The sequence below is a fragment of the Chiloscyllium plagiosum genome, unplaced genomic scaffold, assembly GCF_037043375.1.
Source record: "Chiloscyllium plagiosum isolate Xiang-an unplaced genomic scaffold, Cpla_swu_hap1 HiC_scaffold_43, whole genome shotgun sequence".
Taxonomy (NCBI): domain Eukaryota; kingdom Metazoa; phylum Chordata; class Chondrichthyes; order Orectolobiformes; family Hemiscylliidae; genus Chiloscyllium; species Chiloscyllium plagiosum.
This window is the reverse complement of record NW_028270181.1, coordinates 19,232,885-19,255,002: the sequence shown is the minus strand read 5'-3', so window position 1 is coordinate 19,255,002 and position 22,118 is coordinate 19,232,885. Positions and strand designations below refer to the sequence as shown.

The following is a 22,118-nucleotide window of genomic DNA, read 5'->3' as shown; positions in this document are numbered from 1 at the left end:
GCCTCTAGGCAGGATTTAAAGGCTGATAAACAACTTTTTTTCTACATTTCAAAAATATACTTTTTTCATAAAAAAAACTTTGTATATATATACATAGTGACAAACACAGTTCGGTTCTGTATATTAGCATATCAAGGAAACAAACACTGGAGTTTTACTTCGTCCAAATACACCAAAGACATATCTTCCACAGACAAGACCATATTTAAATGCATTTAAGGCACTAGGAGGGTCCCATAACTTAACAGACCCCCATTTAATTTCAGCAGAAAGACGGTGTCTTTCCCCACTGTACTTTGATGGCAGCTACCCCAGACTTTAGTGCGTTCCTCAGCATGTTGCCCTGGAGCTTGGAATGTGCCAGTCTGCAACACTCGATTGAGGTCAATTCCTTGCTCTGGAAGACCCACAGCAACTTGTGAGCAACTTGTATCAAATGGACTTTCCATTGCCAACACAATCCCATAGAGGGCTGGAAACCAGCTGCTGGAGGCCGAATCCCTACCACTGCACCACAACATTCACTGCTCTCCATGCTTACAAAACCAATGCATCCTACGTTACATAATGGTGCCTTGAAATAGAAAGAAGCAGACCTACATTACCATTGTAATAGAAAACTCTCACCTTTACATTCCCTGAATACTAAGTGGGGTGGAGTTGGTGTTTAATTAGGATGATATTTGGAGCTTCCCAAAGCCTCTCTGTCCTGCCTAATGGAGTAAAGAGGTCAGATCTGAAGGCTGACCTTTCCTCTGTTAACGTCAGTAGTGCCGAGCTCACAGGTAGCTTCAACACACCAAGTCTGAGGAGAAAATAACGCTGACAACATCTCCTAGGCAACCAGCTCTCCGTCTCTCGTTCTATTTCACACTCTCACAGTCTCTTCCTCTCATTGACTCTCTCCTTCCAGAGCTCAGCAAGTCACCGCCAATCCTTCCCCATCAAAGCACACACATACACTCGACTCCTGGTAAGTACCAGCAATCAGTCATTCTTTGTATTGTTTAAAAAAACGCAAACTGTTCTCTCTTGCACTACTGTCAGTTTGAGATAAATGATGTGTAATTTGCAATTCCGGAGCCAAGCAGGGGTTAGGACTAAAAAATGCACGATATTTCAATGAATGTATGTTATTTGGGCGATTTTGTTTATTTTTAAAAGAATGCAAATTGCGAATGAACACTCGGAATTGCGGTAGATATTCGTTCGCTTTCAAAAATGCACTCGGGTTTTTTTTCTCTCTCTCTGTGGCGTCCATCACTGCTCAGTGTGCTGTAAATTGCAGCACCATTGGGCAGAGAAGGGACCTGGGTTTTAACCCCCGCCAGACACCATTCAGGCAGAGCAGGAGATTTAACAACAGGGCGTTGAGTCCACCCCTCCTGCTCCAGCAGCCTCCGCCCATGTTACAGGAGACAATAGAGAAGCTGAAATGCAGAGCGCAGCTTGACTGTGATCAGAACCGAGGCTGCAGAATGCACTGGGGTTTGGGAACAGTGAGCTCACCGCATCTGACTCCCCATCCCCAATCAGTCCTCGTTACATTGGCCCTGCACCTGGGAATGCAGGGACCCCCATTTTTGCTTGCAAGGAGATTGAGGTTTCCGTTTGAGAATTACTGAACAAAACACCCAGCACTCCCAAAGTCAAGCATCCCCCCATTGTTTCACTGGAAGGATTTGCCCTGGCGCCCCCATTATTTTTGAGCAAGGGTCATTCGACCCGAAACACTAACTCTGGCTTCTCATCACACACGCTGCAAGACCTGCTGAGTTTTTCCAGCAATTCCTGCCTTCAATCTCCCTCCTGGCCGTCACGATGCGGTGGGTTTTATCTCGAATTCTACGCGAAAAAATGTTTATTTTCAATGGTAATTCTGGAAAGCCGTGGGTAACAACACTGTAAGATATGGGAAACATTTCACCCATGAACTGAACTGTGCACAAGGCAGGCTGGGGTTTTTTTTTATATACCTGAGCGATTCATTGCTTATCAAACAGCAACTTGCTTCGAAAAATAATCGACCTGCTTTGTTGTATTTAGTGAAAAACTTTACATATGTATTTGCATAGCTGTGATGTGAGCTCTGTAGAGAGAGCTGGACGAGCTGTGAGAAGAGCCTTTCCCGCGCACAAAGAGGGATGGTAGTGAGTCTTGTGCGTTTGGCGAATTGCTCGAATTATCTTCAAGGAGTGCGGACTCTCTGCTTTACAATCAACTTGCCAGTTCGCAGGGTGCTTGCATGATCCGAAGTGCTCTCCAGCAGGAGACAGATTGCAGGTACTGTCCCAGTGGCCTGCTGGAGATTATCAATCTGAGGTGCTCTCATGAACAATCTATACGTTAGCTCGCTGTCTCTCCTTGGATGCTGGCTAATCCGCTGTGATCTCTAGCATTTGTTACTTTCAGTACAGATCTGAGTGTATTTTTGTGAGTGCACGCCCTGAATTCTCAACCTTATGCCCATTCTCACAGTCACAGTCAAAACTATCCTGTCCAAGGAAATCTTGCACATTCCACCGATTTGCAGTACGTTTTTGTTTCATGCATCACTTTGTGTGAGCATTGAGATTGGAATCAGTGTGTATTATTGACTTGGGCTTTTCAGGGGGATATGCACATCGATTTGCAATCGATTATGATCGAGTGGATGTCCTTGTTTCGAACAATGCTATAAATACTCTCGATTGAGAAAATTGCATGTCGAAGCCTCCGTTTGTGCAATATTTATTAAGAAATTCTACTTTTGAAGGATTCACGGTGCAATTACCTTGCCAGGAATATCAGTACAAGAACACAATTTATGATTTTAAGTCAATAAATTATTTTTTTTTGCTGCGGTTCCTTCCGATGATACACGCGAGCCCTGGCTGCTACTATTTATCCAATTCCATATTTTCTAATGGAACATAGATATTGAGTGTTGGTAGATCACTCAGACTAACAGATAGCACAATGAAATTGGACAGGATTGACCTCATTGCATGCCCTCACTTTCCTGCAGGGGTCACTAAACAGTGATTGACTGTGAATCGCCCAAGGATAGCAAAGTCAATGATATTCTGTGCTACACTTTGTGAGATCAGCTCAGTTTAGGATCTTACCACCACACACAGACTGTTTGGCTTCCGATTCTGTTAACCAGAATAAGGGGAGTCCAAAACTAAAGGGCATGGGTTCGAGGTGAGAGGGGAAAGATTTAAAAGGGTCCTTAGGGACAATGTTTTCACACAGGAGGTGGTGCATGTATGGAATGAGCTGCCAGAGGAAGTAGTGAAGGCTGGTACAATTACAGCATTTAAGAGGCATCTGGGTGGGTACATGATTAGGAAGGGTTTAGAGGGATATGAACCAAAACTATCAATGGGACTAGATAATTTCGGATATCTGGTCGGCCTGGAGGAGTTGTAGTGAACGGTCTATTTACATACTGTATAACACTATGAGTCTATATCCCCCATCTGTTTCCTTGCATTGTTCACACCAGCTGAAACTCTCGACCATGCCTATCTTCCCACCAGGTGTGATATTCCCAATGCTTTCTGGGCTGGCCTTGAACATTTCATTCTGTTTGCACTTGGCCTTATCCAAAATTGCTTTCTGTATCCGAAGTTCTGCCTGTCCGTTGCCTCACTACTCTGACTTACAATGGGCTCTGGTTCCACCAAAATCTTGGTTCAATCTCTTCAGGGTCCTCCCTACTCCTGTTGCCACCTGCAGCCTTGAAACCGTCCTATGACTCTGCATTCCTCCAATATGCATCGCCAACCTCTTTAGCTCATCACAGGGGCCATATCTTAAACTATCTAGACCTTCGAATTTGGTAGGCCCTCAGCAAATTTTCACACCTCTCTATCTCCCTCTCCTTTATAATCGTCCTGAACCTGTATGTTCAACTAAGGTTTTACTCCTCAGATGTAATGCCAAGTGTTTCTCTACCTTGGGATGTTCTCCCACACTGAAGTCACTATATGAATGCAAATGTTTGCGCTGCTGCTATTATTGCATGACTCATTATCACATGGGGCATCAAGCAACCAAAGGAGCTTTATGATGAATTATATTTAGAAGCTACTGGCTTTCCAATATACATCTGGCATTTGTAAGTTTAAAGAAAATCATGCCTGCGCTTTATTTTTGACTCTGTTAACTGACTGTCTTCACTAATCCTACCTCTCTCACCCACCTGGCACCACACCTCCTCAGACAGAAGGTATAAAGGAGGGGGGGGCAAGTGGAACATAGGTACGGTCAGTACAATGGGAGGTTAAAGGTCAAAAGACAAAAGGAGTGGGAGTACATTGGTCGAGAGTAGGTGTTAATAATGGAACAAAGATAAACCACACCTGAAGACAAAATATTAAAAGAAAATACAAAAAGAGAGTTGGGGTAAAAATAATTTAAAACATCAAAATGGAGGCAACATTCATGGTCTGAAGTTGTTGAACTCAATGTTGAATCAGGTGAGGTCACTTTTGGAGTACTGTGTACAGTTCTGGTCACCCTGCTATAGGAAGGATATTATTAAATTGGACAGGGTTAAGACAACGTTTATCAAGATGTTGCCAGGACTGGAGGATTTTTTTTCACTGGAGCGTAGGAGGTTGAAGGGTGACCTTATAGAGGTGTAAAAAATCTTCAGGAGCATAGATAAGGTAAATAGCAAAGGTCTTTTTCCTAGGGTAGGGGAGTTCAAAATGAGAGAACATAATTTTAATATGAGAGGGGAAAGATTTAAAAGGGATCTGAGGGGCAACTTTTTCACACAGAACATGGTTTGTATATGGAATGAACTTCCCAAGAAAGTGGTAGATGCAGATACAGTTACAACATTTAAGATTAGCTACAGTGTGGAAACAGGCCCTTCAGCTCAACAAGTCCACACCGACCCTCCGAAGAGTAACCCACCCAGACCCATTCCCCGAGCCTACATATTAACCCTGACTAATGTACCTATCACTATGGGTAATTTAGCATGGTCAGTTCACCTGACCTGCACATTTTTGGACTGTGGGAGGAAACCAGAGCACCAGGAGGAAACTCACGCAGACACGGGGAGAATGTGCAAACTCCACACAGACAGTCACCCGAGGCAGGAATCAAACCTGGGTCCCTGGCGCTGTGAGACAGCAGTGGTAGAAGGATTATGGGACAAATGCAGGCAAGTGAGACCAGTTTGGGAAACCTGGTCAACATGGACAAGTTGGGCTGAATGGTCTGTTTCCATGCTGTATGGCTCCAGGACTCTAAGTTACACAGATTAAAAAGTAGAATGATGACCCAGTTACATTCAGAAGGATATCAGAATGTGAAGGTGGCTCAGTTGATGGAGAAGCGAACAGTCACAGTTGATACTTCAATGATTTCAATGGAGCCAACATAATGAAGGAATTAGCTTTATGGTCCCATGTACTGACATGAGTGCAGTGAAAAGTTTACAATTCACCACTTACAGTGCCATCTTAGCTACCTGGGGATAATTCTTGAGTACAAATTCTTAGGCAAAAAAAGAAAATTAATAAATCCAGCATTACAAACCTTCAGATGTATAAAATCACAGTAATAAATTAGAAAGATAAAGTAAAAAGTTCAGAATGACAGTCCTTCCATGATAGTATAATTAAAAAATAAAGACATTTTTAAAAGTAATAGAGTGATCCAACCTGACTTCTTAATGCTGACTGCCTTGTCCGAGTTGAATTGTAAATTACATCAACTGGCCAGGGAATAAGATCAGCAATGATGGAACAACACTTGTTGCAACATATCTTACCCTTCCAGTGGGAATTACATGCATGGCCTGCAGGGGACAAAATGTATTAAATATAACATTCTAGAAATGCAATGGAAGGCCACAATCCTATAATCTAATATTCTAGAGAAAATATAAGACAACTGGAATATTGCAAGATGTCGGAACCCTAACTGAATACAGAATGTGACATGCTATCATGCAACAATACACCAGGAGGCTCGGAAACAATATATTCCAGAATATAACAGCAACTCACATTTGTATAGAAATCTTAACATTGTAAAGAGTCCTGAGATGCTTCACTAGAGGGTTATCAGACACAATTTGACACAGAGTCACCTGGTGAGATATAAGGGCATGTGACCAAAAGCTTGTTGAAGGAAGTAGATTTTTAGGAATGACTAAGGCAGGGAGGGAGAGATAAAGTGAGATTATGGTCTAGAATGTCGAGAGGCTGTCGAGTTGAAGGAGATTACAGATGTGAGAAGCATTGAGCTCACAGAAAAATTTAAACACAGGAATTGAGGTTTGTAAAATTGATGTCTTGCTTCATCAAGAGCTAATATAGGTCAGTGAGCACAGGTTGAATTGTAAGTTAACTATGGTGTGATATCAACAATTCCAACATTAAGAATGGAACAGAAGGATATGCAAAACTCTCATCCTAATTCAGTACTGCTAAACTCTTATACAAAGAGAAAAACTACTGCAGCCTTCAAAGGATTCAAGTGAGATACCTATGGCAAGATTCTAACTGCTGACAGAAAATTTATGGTAATGAGTTTAAAAGCATGCAATGAAAACTCTATGGCACGTTAACAGTGTGGTGACTGAAAATTAACTAGATGCAGGATAACAATGGGAGTGGGTATCATATAATACCCTGTGGAGAAGGTCAGCCATTCTCTCTAGCATACTTGGGGAACTTGTTTCTCATTAGTGTCTCTTGCCTGCATAAATTGGTGAGACAATATTCACCCCTTTGTTGCTTGAGGCAATAGCTTCATAGCCATAAACTTCTATTGTCAGATCAAACAGAAACTAATTAGAAGAACGTATAAAGCAATGGAATTTTAAGAATCTCATGGTGCGGGGATTTGTCATGGTTGTGCTGTGATTGACTTCAGGCATTGCATGGCAAATGCTTTGCATTCAAGATTGCCATCCTATTGCTATCTTCTCAAGGTTTCCTCAGTCCAAATCCCATGTCACTTATGCATTGAACAAATAAGACAACTGTTTTGAAGACGAGTACAAGGACATCAACACAGTCATTTTTCCTTCTTATTTTAAAGGGCAGTTTATCTTGCTTTCAGTTCCATCAGCTTAATAAAAACCTTTCTGGTTTTGATCACTGATGCTAACCTGACTGACTAAGGTTATTCTGTACTCATACCTGGGACTGTCATTGCAAAACAATGGAATCTTGCTGCAGTCCTTGTAGTATTTGTGCTTCACTGCAGTGATTTTATTGTGGGGATAAAGAATTATTGCTTTCTCATGCAAAGCATATAAATTGATAGGGAATATGAGATGATTTTTACACGTTGCTTCTATCATTCGGTGGTGACTAGCTTCAGGCGATTGACCAGATAGAAAATCAAAACTGTATGCTTAATATATTTTCATCCAAACATTCTTAAAGATGCATTCTCATTACATGCTTTGAATTTAAAATGGGGGTGCATATTGGCTGGTGATTATGATTGGGGTTTAAAAATATAATAAAAGACTTCTTCCAGCCGCAATGGTTTTAATTGATGTGATTACGTATGTGCAATGTCAGTCCAATTCACACTGAAGTTAGTTTTGATGACCAAAACTATTCAAAACTTGGCATTAAATCGAAGTTGTGAAAGTGACCCTGTGAGATTGGGGGTGGCTTCTTTGTATCTGTCTGATATCTAATATGGAACCATCTATCACTGACATTGGGTGGAAATGCAAAGAGAGAGAGAGAGAGGTAGAGACGTAGACTTTACATTTATATTTTAGCTTTGACAACTTCAGAGTAGGCTGCCAGTGGTAATCCAAGGACCAGGTTACTTTCTGGAAATATTCGTTCAAATCCCATTCAATTCAATCAATAAATCTGGAATTGAAAGTTAGTTGCCCATGACAACGGGAAATGATGTTGTCAAACTAATTTACTATTGTCCTTTTAGGAGTAGAGTCAAGAGTGTAGTGCTGGAAAAGCACAGCAGGTCAGGCAGCATCCAAGGAACAGGAGAATTGATGTTTCGGGCATAAGCCCTTCATCAGGAATCCAGCATTTGCAGTCCTCACTTTCTACTGCTTTTAGGAGTAAACCTGCTGCCCTCACCTGGAATGGCCTACACGTGACTCCAAACCCACAGCAATGTGACTCTTTAACTATCCTGTGCTAATGGCCAAGCAAGTCACTCACTTTACGGGGAAATAAGGATGGTGATGCCCACATCCAATGACTGAAGGAAAAGAATATGGTCCCCTGTAAATAGAGTCATACCACACGGAAACAGACCCTTTGTTCCAACTCGTCTGCACCAAGCAGATATCCTAACTTGATCTAATCCCATTTGCTAGCATTTGGACCATATCCCTCTGAACCCTTCCTATTCATATACCCATCCAATTGCCTTTTCAACCTCGTTTTACCAGCCTCCGCCAGTCCTTCTGGCAGCTCATTCCAAACATGCACCACCCTCTGTGTGAAAAAGTTACCCACTTTTTAAAATTTTTCCCAGTTTTCTATAAGTGGCCTCACCAATGTCCTGCACAGCCACAGCATGACATCCCAACTCCAATACTCAGTGTTCTGACCAATGAAGGCAAGCATGCCAAATGCCTTCTTCACCATCCTGTATACCCCCAGCAACTCCACTTTCAGGGAACTATGCACCTGCGCCCCTAGGTCTCTTTGCTCAGCAAATCTCCCAAGGGCCCTATCATTAAGTGTATAAGTTCTTCCCTGATTTGCCTTACCAAAATGCAACACTTCACATTTATCGAAATTAAACTACATCTGCCACTCCTCAGCCCATTGGCCCATCCGATCAAGATTGTATTGTACTCTGTGATAATCTTTCTCACTGTCCAGCACCCCATCTATTTTGGTGTCATCTGCAAACTTAATAACTATGCCTCCCATATTCACAACCAAGTTATTTATATAAATGAAGCAAAGCAGTGGGCCCAGCTCTGATCTTTGTCACAGGCCTCCATCTGAAAAGCAAGCTCTGACACTACCCTCTGATATTTTACGAATGGTTTTTATTTGAAGTGTCACTCTGTGATGTCGGAAAATACTAAACTATTTATCTTAAAAAGCATCAAGAAATGGTCAAAATCATCTGGTCCAGCCTGCTGGAGCCCCAGTGCACTTTGAAATTTAGGTAAAATCACCAGAGTCTTACCAGACCTTATGGCTACTCTCTCATTAAAGAGACACAGCTGGTGGTGGTTTAGCCTGGGAGTCACCAGACTTTAGGGAAGAAGGTGAGAAGGAGAATCTTCTATGGAACCCTCTACTGGAATTGAACCCAACTGTTGGCGTCAGTCTGTGTTGCAAATTAGCTGTCCAGCCAACAAAGCAAACCAACCCTTGGATAGCAATGCTGACTTGTACGCAGAATCCTCCTCACATTGAGTTACGGCTCTCAGCCATGTCATAGCAAAGGTGCAGTCAGCAGAGGGGTTGGTGCTTACAGAAGTTAGAAACAAAAATCTAGATCAGCACACAATTCTGATGCATTTCTTTGTGTACTTGAGGCTCATGCTTTGTTTTGTAATGTTCTTTTCAGGTGCTTTGAGATCTTTCGTTATGTTAAACGTGCTCTATAAATATAAGGTGCAGTTTTTGGTCCTTGCTGGCCAATGTGATATTGGAGAAAGTTCAAGGGCAAGTTGTCTACTCAACCTTTTGGTCCTGAATTAAGCACATGAAACAGGAAGAGAAGAAGGAGAGGGAAGGAAAAGGGCAATAGGGAAAGATGAGTCCTTAATCAAATCTAGTAGATCTTCAGTGCCACAGTCCATCGCCTATGGGAAAGTGCTGACATAATTGAAAGAGGCTTAGAGGATTGAATTGATTTGAATGAAATTGGAAAAAATGCTTCCATTCTCATGCTAATAATCACTCCTTCTGGTCTCAACAGGGGTGGGGGTGGGGTGGAGTCCCCATTGGGATTCACTCAACTCCCACACCTGTTCATTGGAGGATCAGCCAACGTCCTACAGAAAATGCAAAGAAATAGTGAATGGCTCTGGATAACATTTCTCGAGAGTTTCAGCCAATCCAAAGGAGGAGAACTGCGGCAGTAATTCTGAACCCTATTTTTGTAAACCATCTCAATTTGACATTATTTAGAGGTCAGATGGTAAGACTTGGAAAACAGAGGGAGAGAGTTGGTTGGAGCATAAAAGTTTCCCTGCAGCCCAGGACAAAGACGCATTGCTGAGGCACGACTGGGAGGAGAGTGTAATTAGTGCAGAACAGATTTACATGGACAGTTTTCATTATTAGTGTTGATGTAGGAATTTATAATAGGAAAGTTCGCACACAACGTAACCAAAACATAAGGTTTCATAGACAGGCGGGATGAACAGATGTCAGGTTGTTAATATTCTAAATTATGAGACGTGTCTCAAATGACACAACAGCACTTCAGCTCAAGTATTGCTGCTTTTGTGAACTTGTTCTCAATACATAAATGTGTCACTGACCTAGATAACATTTAAAGGGAATGCAAATAGGTTATGATGTATAATGTCTAATGTGATTCTGTGCAAGTTTAAAATTTTCACATCTGTAATAATATTTGCTAAATCAGTAGTTGCTGTGATAAAATTTGAATTTAAGATGCATATGCTAAATTGAGAGAAATGGTGTTTAAGCAGTTGGACTCCAATTTGCATTATGTAACACCTCTAACAGAGAGAAAACAAACTCCTAGGGGCTCTCTGTAAGTTGGCATGATGAAAATGAACTAGATATGATGAGATCAGGGAAAATTTCAAAAACTCTGTTGAACAGATGTGGTTAAGGAGGTTTTTAAATGCAGAAAGAGTTGGAGCAGCCATCAAGTTTAGTGAGGGAGTTCTGCAGAGTAGAATTCAGATTTGAAGGCTTTACCCCAAAGAAAAACAGCCAAGGGCAGTACTCAGTGGCTCAGTGGTTAGCACTGCTGCCTCACAGTGCCAGGGACCTGGGTTTGATTCCATGACTGTCTGTTGGGAGTTTGCACCTTCTCCCCGTGTCTGTTTGGGTTTCCTCCCACAGTCCAAAGATGTGCAGGTTAGGTGAATTAGCCATGCTAAATTGCCCATAGTGTGCAGAGATGTGCAGGCTAGGTCGATTAGCAGTTATAAATGCAGCATAGTGGAGTGGATGCTCTTTGGAGGGTCGGTGTGGACTTGATGGGCCAAGTGACCTGTTTCCACACTGTCAGAATTCTGTTTTTCTATGATATTTATACGGGATTATAGAAATGGAGAAGGTTACAGGAGTATTGTGCAGCAAGTAGCAACTCACTCTCTTTATCTGCAGCTCCCCTTACCCCCACCCCCATTTCTGAAGCAGGGTTATACCTGAAAGAGCGACTTCCCCACCTGTCTGCCTTGCTGTCTTCTTCCAGCCTCATGCTTGTCTACTTTGGAATCCAGCATCTATAGTTTTTTTGTCTCTGACTGGTATTAGAAAGCTGTCAATCTTGACCTTAAACTCAATAATTGAGCATCTATCACACTCTCGGATAGAAAGTTCTGAAGATTCACAATCCTCTTAGTAAAAACCATCCACATATAAGCCCGGTCTGCCCGATGTCCCTTCATAGGGCACTCCTGGAAATGGTCACGAACCTTTGTTGCGGTCCCTCAATGGCAATAAAAGTCCGTGAACTAAAATCACAAGACTCCAGATTAGGTCTAACCAAGATTTAATCAAGATTAAGCAAGACTTTCCTCCTCCTGTATCAAATCATCTTGCAATAAAGGTTAAAGTAAAATTGCCTGCTGCACTTGTATGTTAGTCTTCAGTGGCTTAATGACAAGGACATGCAGGTCCCTTTGTACATTCAACTTTCTAACCTTTTACCATTTAAGAAATACACTGTACATTCCTTCTTCATACCAAGGTGGATATCTCACATTTTTTCCACATTACATTCCACCTTCCATGTTCTTGCCTACATTGTAAATATGTCTAAATCCTCTTGAAGCAACTGTATATCTTCATCACATTTCCACCTAGCTTTGTGCCATCCACAAATTTGGAAATTTTACATTTGGTCCTCACATCCAAATCACTGATGTATGTTGTGATCAACTGGGGCCCAAGTACAGATCCTGGCAGTACCCCACTAGCCATAGCTGGCCACTGTGAGAATGATCCATTCATGTCCACACTCTGTTTCCTGCCTGTGAGCCAATCCCTTTTCCATGCCAGTACATTACCTCCTCATCCAGGGTGCTTTAATGTTGCTAGCTGACTTTGTTGACTCGAAAAGTCTCAGACCACACAGAAGTTTAAATGTGAACAAACACTTTATTTCGATTAAGCAAGCGAGAGATCAATAGTCTATGGTCCAGGGTATCGATCTCTGGATAGACAAATGACAGATCTCTGATTTCTAGCAAAAAGGCAGCATATTTTATAACCCTTATGTGTGTAACTATTTCACAGGTTTCAGTTCCCACACAATGTAATGTTTCTACCTCTAGTTAAGTTCTCAGAATTCAAAAGTTGATAATCAATACATCTAGTCTTGTTCACATCAGTCAAAACAAAGCTATTGATTTAAATGTTTCTACTTCTGAGGCATTCTCATGCGTAAGAGTAGGTAAAGCAAGCCACTTAACAATGCTGTATTGATCAGCCTAATCATAGCACTGGGAAGAGGCATATACAGAAACGTTTCCAAGATTGTGCAGAGCCTGCTGCATTCTTGCAATTCATGTTCTCACAGTTATTGGGAGTACTGCTGCCATTTTGAAATTGTCAGGCAGATTATTATTGCAAAATAGAGACTTACAAAATGGAGACTTTTAACTGTTGATTCCTCAATACCTTATCAACTTCACCTGATGAAGGAGCAGCGCTCTGAAAGCTTGTGATTTCAAATAAATCTGTTGGACTATAACCTGGTGTCATGTGATTTTTAACTTTGTCCACCCCAGTCCAACAACGGCTCCTCTACATCATGTTTATGAATTCTGTTGGTCATATCCTTAAAAAACTCCCAACAGACTCATCAAACACAATTTTCCATTTGCAAGTCTATGCTGATCGTACCCAATCAGCTGATTGTTATCCAGCTGTCCATTTATCACATGTTTTGTAATAGATTCCAACAATTTTCCTGGTGCTGATGTAAATCTAATAGGTCTGTTGTTCCCATGTTTCTCTCTCTCTCTCTCTCTCTCTCTCTCTCCCTTCTTAAATAATGAGGTGTCATTCGCTTCCAAACTGTAGGGGCCATTCCAGCATTTTGGAGGATGATCACCAATGCATCTCCATAACTACCAGTACCTCTATCAACACTCTGAAAGTATTCAGACTAGTAGAACAATTTTGTACAGAGTGTATTGAGGTACGGGAAGACAGAGTAGGTCAGTGATGATGTGGGTTGATAGGTGCATGGACTTACTGCAGAATCATAGTATAAATGAAACCACAAAGCATAGAAGCTCTGAATAGGGAAGAAAATTTCCTTTACACTCCCATTGTGAGATCAGCAGGGAAGATTTCTTCCATGCACAACATGTAGTGAAGTTGCAAATGTGTTCTTTAGAAAGAAACTTACAATTTCAATGGATGCTGCATGTGGAGGAGATCTTCCCTGCTGATTGGGTATGAAACAGAATGTCTTATAATAGATCCATTATTTACCCAATGATATAAAAAAGTGTCTTGTGTCTTTGTTGCCAGGCAGATGGTATTTGAACTGATGTGATTGTGCTGGTTGGTATCAGTGGAGCTGCAGAGCAATGCCAGAATTTCTTGATGCTCTAAGTGGAGATTTCTTTCCCAGTTTGCTCCTCCTATAATCCCAGAAGATGCTAATTGATGCTGGATTACATTTCCAGCACTTCACCCAAGGGGGCTTTCTTCATGTTGAATATCAGCAGGCTGTTTTGCCTCAGAGGCATTCATGATAGAGGGAGGCCTTTCAGCCCACTGAAGTGCTGCTGTTTCAGGTTAAAAAAAATCCAACTGTCCCAATATTTTTAATTATGCATCGATAAAAATCGAACACAAATCTGGGACACCAGGAGATCTCATATTGTAATGATCCCACCTTCAGCAACAATCCATGCATGCACACATTCCAGTCAGAAACTGAAACTAAGGCTAATTTTCTTCTTTTTGTTATTCAGGGAGAGTTTTCTCTTTAACTGGCACCAACTAACTCAGCACAACCCTCAGAGAGGACGGAAACCTTCTTGCTTTGTTCAATATAGCATCAAACCGGATTGAAATTGTGTAGGAAACCACTGCAGAAGTTATCATTTCTGACATGTTAATATGGGCTTTGTGAAAGCTGGTTGCTTGGGCTAGAAATTGCTTCATTCAAGAACACAAAAACAAAGGTCAATTAATCAACAGCGATATCAATTCATACCTAAAGCACATTGGAATCAGTTAATAACCAACAGGTGCCCGATTAAAGAAATAATTTATTTTAATAACTATTTTGATTGAATTTTCAATTCATCAAGATCACAATGACAGGGCTGGCAAATTGAGTTTTATTTCTTTCTGATGCAACTCCTTGCCAAAAATTAAACACTTTCCGGCTGTGACTGCAATTCCTGTTTGTTTGTGCCAGGCCCTTTTGTATGGCTGATCCTCAAATGAATTTCATCACAAAGCCTAGGGCTCCCAGTGAGGCTTGGCAATTACGTGGAGCACTGCTTAGGGAGCTGAGCTGCTGCACATCATGATTTTGCAACAATTTACATTAGGAGCACGAAAATCAGGGCAATGATGAGCCTGCAATTTCATGAACCCAAGCTCTGGAAACGCCACAGACTTCATGGAATCAAACTGATGCTTTAGCATTTCGAATGAGGTTGAAAATCCCAACTGCAGAGGAGACAGTGACCCACTGAGTGTCAGAACAATGGAACCAGAGGGAAATGGCATTCCTTCCACATTGTTCAACATAAACACATGGGCAGTGTGGCTTCAACACAGCGCACAGTGTAGAAGATCTTCATGTTGATGCATTCACTTTGGGTCCCTGAATTGGAAAGATCTGAAGGACACATGGGCAGTTGTGTTATGTGTAATATAGAGTTAAGAGTGTGTTGCTGGAAAAGCACAGCAGGTCAGGCAGCATCTGAGGAGCAGCAGAATCGACATTTTGGGCCGGAGCCCTTCATCAGGAATCTTCTCTTGCTCCTTGGATGCTGCCTGACCTGCTGTGTTTTACCAGCAATACACTCACGACTCTGATCTCCAGCGTCTGCAGACCTCACTTTCTCCCTTCTGTGTAATGTATACATTCTTCATCATGCTGTTAATTGATTGGGTAGGAAATTGAACATTGTAAACATACTGTTACTCCAATATTTCTGAAACAATTGCTTTTTTGATGCTAATCTGACATTACGTCTAATGACAACACGTGCATCGTGTTGACCTGTTCAGGTGTGAACGCTACGGCCTCTGTGTCCTATTATTCTACCACCTTGTTCCATTTTCTGTTACCTTGTTCCATTCGTCAATGCCACAGGAATGCGAGCAGAGGGAATAAGCTGTCCATTCTTCACTGTTGCTAATTTTAGTGGCATTAACTCTTTCACAAGTTGCACCAACTTGTGGCTTGATTTTTAAAGAGCTTAATGTTCTTCAGCAGCATGTTCTTCTTTCAGCTGGTATTACTGTGAAATATTGAAGATATCAGCATTTCTGGTCCTATATGCTAAACCTTTGTGGTTCCCTCAGTTTTCAGGTGACTTCTGACAGGGTTAATGAACCTCGGCTAAACGACACCACCCTAAATTCCTCAGCAAAGCAATTTAGCACCAGGGCAAGGAATGAACATAAAAAAACGATGAGGTCTGCAGGGAGAAAGTTACATGTAAACACTGAAATCAATACTTGGACCCTCAAAAAAAATACAATTAAAAAAGTGTAACTTGAGGGGAAATGTTACATTTGGCAATGAGCAAAGTTGCAGATATAAGCACAATGTATGGATTTCTTCCATTTGCTGAACAAGAAAAGGGAAGTTTAAGATAAAATGAGAACATTGGAGGATGCAGCAGTCAGAATGAACATAAAGTAGTTAATAAATCCAATAATTACTCCTGCTAAACAGTCATCAAGAATATTGCGCACAAACATCATTGTTAATCAGTCTTATTCCAAATAAACGAGATTGATGGAGGACATTAAAATGGCACTAAATCATATTAACCACAGAGATGCAGGACAATTATCCGCACATATTAGGAGAGACTGGAGATGGGATTTGTGAAATGCTAATTGCCTTTTTAGAGGGAGTTACTTGAATGTTAGGGAGTTTTGCTGGGTTACAAACAGTCACATTTTGAGAAAACGTGATCGAAGTAAACCTGGTCTATTCTTAATCCATTAATCTCACAACAATATCCCATAATCGGAATAGATTTAGCAGTCTAGGGGAGTAAGTACTTGACATTAGCCAGATAAACAGCAACCACTTTTACATTTCGAAAGGGAAGATTCATTTCGACCAAATCTGTTGGTAATTGTGAAGAAATGACAAGCCAAATTAATAATGGAAAACCATACAATGTAACGGATGTGAAACTTCAAATTTCCACATGATAAAAGAGACATGAAAGATCATAAATTCTTCTGAAAGAATGGGTAAAGCCCTATAGTCAGAGTCATATGCACTGAAACAGACCCTTTGGTCCAACTCATCCATGCTGACCAGATATCCCATTCTGACATAGTCCCATTTGCCAGCATTTGGCCCATATCCCTCTAAACCCTTTCTATTCATGTACTTATCCAGGTGTCTTTTAAATGTTGTAATTGTACTCCATCCAGCACTTCCTGTGGCAGCTACACACACCACCCTCTGAATGAAAAAGGTGTCCCTTTTAAAAAAATATGTAAACAGGGGATTTACAATCCTGTCAGTTTGGAGAAAAAATATAGTCAAGAGAAATAAGCACTGTCGCTATTTGGCAGTAGTGTTGGGATTGGGAGACTGTCTGAAAAAAAAGAAGAAAAAAGAAAACAAAAACAAACAAAAAGAAAAAAAGTGTATAATCAGGAGATTAGAATCTCCTCAGTTTGAGAGCTGTCACCGATCTGGCTGGCTTTGTAAATAAAGGGTGGCTCTGGTGATGGGATTCCAGCCTCTGTGCAGTTCTTTTTATTTCAAAAATATACTTTATTCATAAAATATTTTGATGGTCTGTACAGTTGGTCATGCCATAAATACGTAAACATTCAATTTCTTTGCATACAGAGATCAGAATTTACCATTTGTATCTACAGGTCTGTACGTTTATCAATCATATATCCATATATTTAGCTGAGGCGTCAGCAGAGCCCAAATGACTGCGTGGGCCCCCTGTTCTTCTTAGGCAGGCAGATGTTACACGGTGGTCTTTCCCCACCACGCCTTGGCGGCAGTTGCCCCAAGCTTCAGCGCATCCCTCAACACGTAGTCCTGGACCTTGGAATGTGCCAGTCTGCAACACTCAGTTGGGGTCAACTCCTTCAGCTGGAAGATCAACAGGTTTCGGACCGCCCAGAGAGCGTCCTTCACCGAATTGATGATTCTCCAGGTACAGTTGATGTTCGTCTCGGTGTGTGTCCTGGGGAACAGGCCGTACAGCATGGAGTCCCGCGTCACGGCGCTGCTCGGGACGAACCTCGACAAACACCACTGCATTCCTCTCCAGACTTCTTCTGCATAGGCACATTCCAGAAGGAGGTGTGTGACAGTCTCGTCCCTCCCACAGCAGCTTCGAGGGTAGCGTGCGGTGCAGCAGAGAGTCCAGGCGTGCATAAAGGATCTCACAGGCAGAGCCCTTCTCACCACCAGCCAAGCCATATCTTGGTGCTTGTTGGAAAGTTCTGGCGATGAGGCATTCTGCCAAATGGCTTTGACAGTCTGCTCAGGGAACCGCTCGATAGGATCCGCCCTCTCCTTTTCCCGAAGGGTCTCAAGAACACTATGTGCTGACCACTTCCTGATGGACTTGTGGTCAAAGGTGTTTTTCTTCATAACCTTCTCCACGAAGGACAGGTGATACGGAATGGTCCAACTACTCGGAGCGTTCCGCGGCAGCGAGGTCAGGCCCATTCTTCGTAACACCGGGGCCAGGTAGAACCTCAGTACGGAGTGACACTTGGTGTTTGCGTACCAGGGATCCACGCACAACCTGATGCAGCCACACACAAAGGTGTCCATCAGGGTGAGGGTGGCATTGGGTGTATTGTTTCCCCCATTGCCCATATCTTTATACATCGAGTCCCTTCGGACCCAGTCCATCTTTGATGATACCAGCCTGTGTGCAGTTATTTCATCTGCCTTTTTCTAAAAGTGGCTGGGTGTTTTCTCTTTCTTCCTATGCCCTATTGATGTCCCCGGAACCTCTTACCATCTCCAGGTGATGGTTTGTCTTTGAAGTGCTGAGCTTGCCCCGTTGCTGCTTCCACTGCTGATGCAGTCTCTCACATTTCAGTTAATGAAAAACTACCTGTGTCTTCGTAAAGTAGTAAATTCACTTCAAGTATCTTTAAGTCATAGAGATGTACAGGTTGGAAACAGACCCCTCCTTCCAACTTGTCCATGTCGACCAGATATCCCAAATAAATCTAATTTGCCAGCATTTGGCCCATATCCCTCTAAACCTATTCATATACCCAGCCAGGTAAAAACAAGGACCGCAGATGCTGGAAACCAGATTCTAGGTTAGAGTGGTGCTGGAAAAGCACAGCAGTTCAGGCAGCATCCAAGGAGCAGGAAAATCGATGTTTCGGCCAAAAGCCCTTCATCAGGAATAGATTCCTGATGAAGGGCTTTTGCCCAAAACATCGATTTTCCTGCTCCTTGGATGCTGCCTGAACTGCTGTGCTTTTCTAGCACCACTCTATACCCATCCAGGTGCCTTTTAAATGTAATTGTACCAGCCTCCATCTCTTCCTCTGGCAGCTCATCCTGCATATGCACCACCTTCTGTGTGAAAACATTGCCTTTTAGGTGCCTTCTAAATCTTTCCCCTTTCACCTTAAACCTATGGCCTATAGTTTTGGACTCCGACCTCTCCGGGGAAAAGACCTTGGCTATTTACCCTATCCAGGCCTCTCCATGATTTTATAAACCTCTATAAGTTCACCTGTCAGCCTCCAGTACTCCAGGGGAAACAGCTCCAGGCTGTTCAGCATCTCCCTACAGCTGAAACCCTCTCAATCCTGGCACCATCCTTATAAATCTTTTCTGAACCCTTTCAAGTTTCACAACATCCTTCATATAGGAGGGAGACCAGAATTGCACGTAGCGTTCCTCAGGTAGCCTAATCAATGTCCTGTATAGCTACAACATGACTTTCCAACTCCTGCAATCAATGCATTGAGAACTAAAGGAAAGCATGCCATAAGCCTTCTTCACTATCCCTTCTACCTGCGACTCCACTTTCAAGGAACTATGAACCTGCATTCCAAGGTCTCTTTGTTCAGCAACACTCCCCAAGACCTTACCATTAAGTGTACAAGTCCGCTCTGATTTGCCTTTCCAAAGTGCAGCACCTCATCTTTATTTAAGTTAAACTCCATCTACCACTCCTCAGCCCATTGGCCCATCTGATCACGATGTATCCTGAGGTAACCTTGGCTGTAAATTTTTCTTTTTCTTTGGTAAGTTTGAACTTGTGGTGGGGGTCTCTAAATGGAATTTACATCTGCATTGGTGCTGCCATATGATATTTGCCACCACTGCCAGTATTTCGTACTGGACTAGGGGTGGTTGAGGTAGGTCACTACCACCTTTTGTTAATACTCTGTCTACAACCTCCTAATTATCAGAGATAGTGGATATCCCTCTGGTTACTCTAAACATAAAAGCCACTTGTCTTATTTAACAAGATGACTTACGTCATTACAGCAATAAGTGCACTACATTCCTCATCAGTTTGTCTTACGTACTAGGGTTTTTAGGAATTGTACAGAATACATGTGCTCCTCCTGCAGGCTAGAGTGGAACTGAACTGCCTCCACTCTAATGCCTGTGTAATAGCACCAGACTGGGGTGAAGCTCATGCAACCTCCACATTTATATTGCGCCAGTGGCTATGTTGTGACTTTGTTTACTTCTCCTGGTCTGCCCATGAGCCAACTCTTTACATAATCTCAACTCTGTGCAACCACTGTGTGACCACAATCAATGGACAATTTTACCCATGTTGTTTCGAGAAGTGGAATTGCGAAAGTGGTAATGTCATTGCAATCCATGAAGATCAGACTAATTCTTTTGAGGGTGTGGATTCAAATTCCGTCACAGCAGCTGGTGAAATTTATGTCACATTCATAAAATTTGCAATGGTAAGCCAATCTGCTCATGGCAACTAACATCAGTTATTGCAAAAACCCACGTGGATCACTGATGTCTTTGCGGGGAGAAATCTGCTGTCCTTACCTGCTGTGGCCAACATGTGGTTCCAAGTTCCACAGCAATATGATTGAGTCTTAGCAGCCCTCTGAAACTGCACAGCAAACCATTCAGTTCACAGGCAATGAGGGATGAGCATGTAGCACTGGTCTTGCCTGCAGTACACGTTTTCCCTGAAAAATAAAAAGCTGACACACTTCCATTCTGTTTCTGCCTAAACTGTTCAGCACACTAATTATTTCATGCTGATCTGAATGAGCTAAAGCAAAATGGTGGCATGATGGCTCAGTGGTTAGCACTGCTGCCTCACAGCACCAGGGGCCCAGGTTCACTTCCAGCCTCGGGCAACTGTCTGTGTAGAATTTGCACATTCTCCCCCCGTGTCTGTGTGGGTTTCCTCCCACAGTCCAGTGATGTGCAAGCTAGGTGAATTGGCCATGCTAAATTGCCCATAGTGTTCAGGGATGTATAGATTTGGTGCATTAGTCAGGGGTGAATGTAGGATATTAGGGTGGGGGAGTGGGTTACTCTTTGGAGGGTCAGTGTGGACTTGTTGGGCCAAAGGGCCTGTTTCCACCCTATAGGTTGTCTTTTTCTTTGAGACACCAATATATAAATGTAATAACAATAGAATACAATATACAGTTGTTACAGCCACATAGTTGGTGCTGACATACATCAGTGACCAAGCCACCTTGCACTCCCCTGTCTGTGAGCTTAGCCAAATTACATTAAAGATACAAATTATTATTGATACATCTCATTTCTGACCAACAATCTGACTCACGGATAGTTAGAAGTGTCGAGGTTCATTATTTTCCTGGAGAGGTGAGTCTGAGGATGGATTTTGGAGAGTTGGCGGGCTGCAGTGAGGCATTACAGAGTTGTAATTCTCACATCATGGTGGGGCAGGTTCGATGGACATTGAACATTCTTGTCGGACATTCTTGTTCCTATCTGTATCCTACTGTTTCTTATAAAACAGGACCAAGAGATCTCTAACACTTTACAGTTATTTGTTACATTTTTGTAAATGCACAACCATGCAATGATGTCTAAGTGAACTTCCCATCTCTTTTCTGCTTATATATGCAGGAGGTTAAAAACTAAATATGATCACATCAGTAACATTACTGGCCATGTATTCTTCTTGTTACTGCCGCAAGAAAAACAGCATTAATTATTGATGTACTCATTGGGCATGAACAATTCGGTCTTTGATAAGGTAAAATGATTAGAAACTACTTCTGCAGAGTACCATCTTAATGAGAATTGGCTTCTAAGATGGTCCATGCTACAAAGGCACATAGGGTTTGTATCATGGTCCATATATATATTGTGTGTTACAGTGCTCATATATAGTTCTGATGTGGTCTGTATTCTATATGGCATGGTAAAACCAATTGTTGATCCCCCAGTTATATACTGTGGCTCTGGTCCTTGACCCCCACTGGTTTTGCACATCTCCTTTTGGTGATTGTCTTTTGGTGAGATTCCCAAGATCTTCATAGATACAACCACTAAACAGATTGGACTTAGGGTGACTTCTCAGGAGTTTCTTAATCCCAGTTTGCTGGGGCATGGCTATATTCTTTGAATCTTCTCTTTTGAGAAGTTGTGGTAAGGTAGTTTGTAGACTATGAGCCACACGTCAGTGTTGCACTCCTCTGATGATACAACTGGAAACCCACAAGATTTCTGTCTAGTTTTTCCTGGGATTGTGGTTGTATAATGTCCAGCTGCTAAGAGAATATGGGTCCGAG

The 22,118-nt window shown here is 42.1% G+C and overlaps 1 protein-coding gene across 1 annotated transcript in view; it reads left to right on the top strand.

The window, feature by feature from the left end:
* Positions 1 to 815: 815 nt before the first annotated feature.
* Positions 816 to 22,118, top strand: part of caly (calcyon neuron-specific vesicular protein) — a 49,842-nt gene continuing 28,539 nt past the window's right edge. The window contains exon 1 of the mRNA XM_043678876.2: positions 816 to 973. The gene's annotated coding sequence lies outside the window, so the exon portion shown is untranslated. The remainder of the gene's footprint in view (positions 974 to 22,118) is intronic.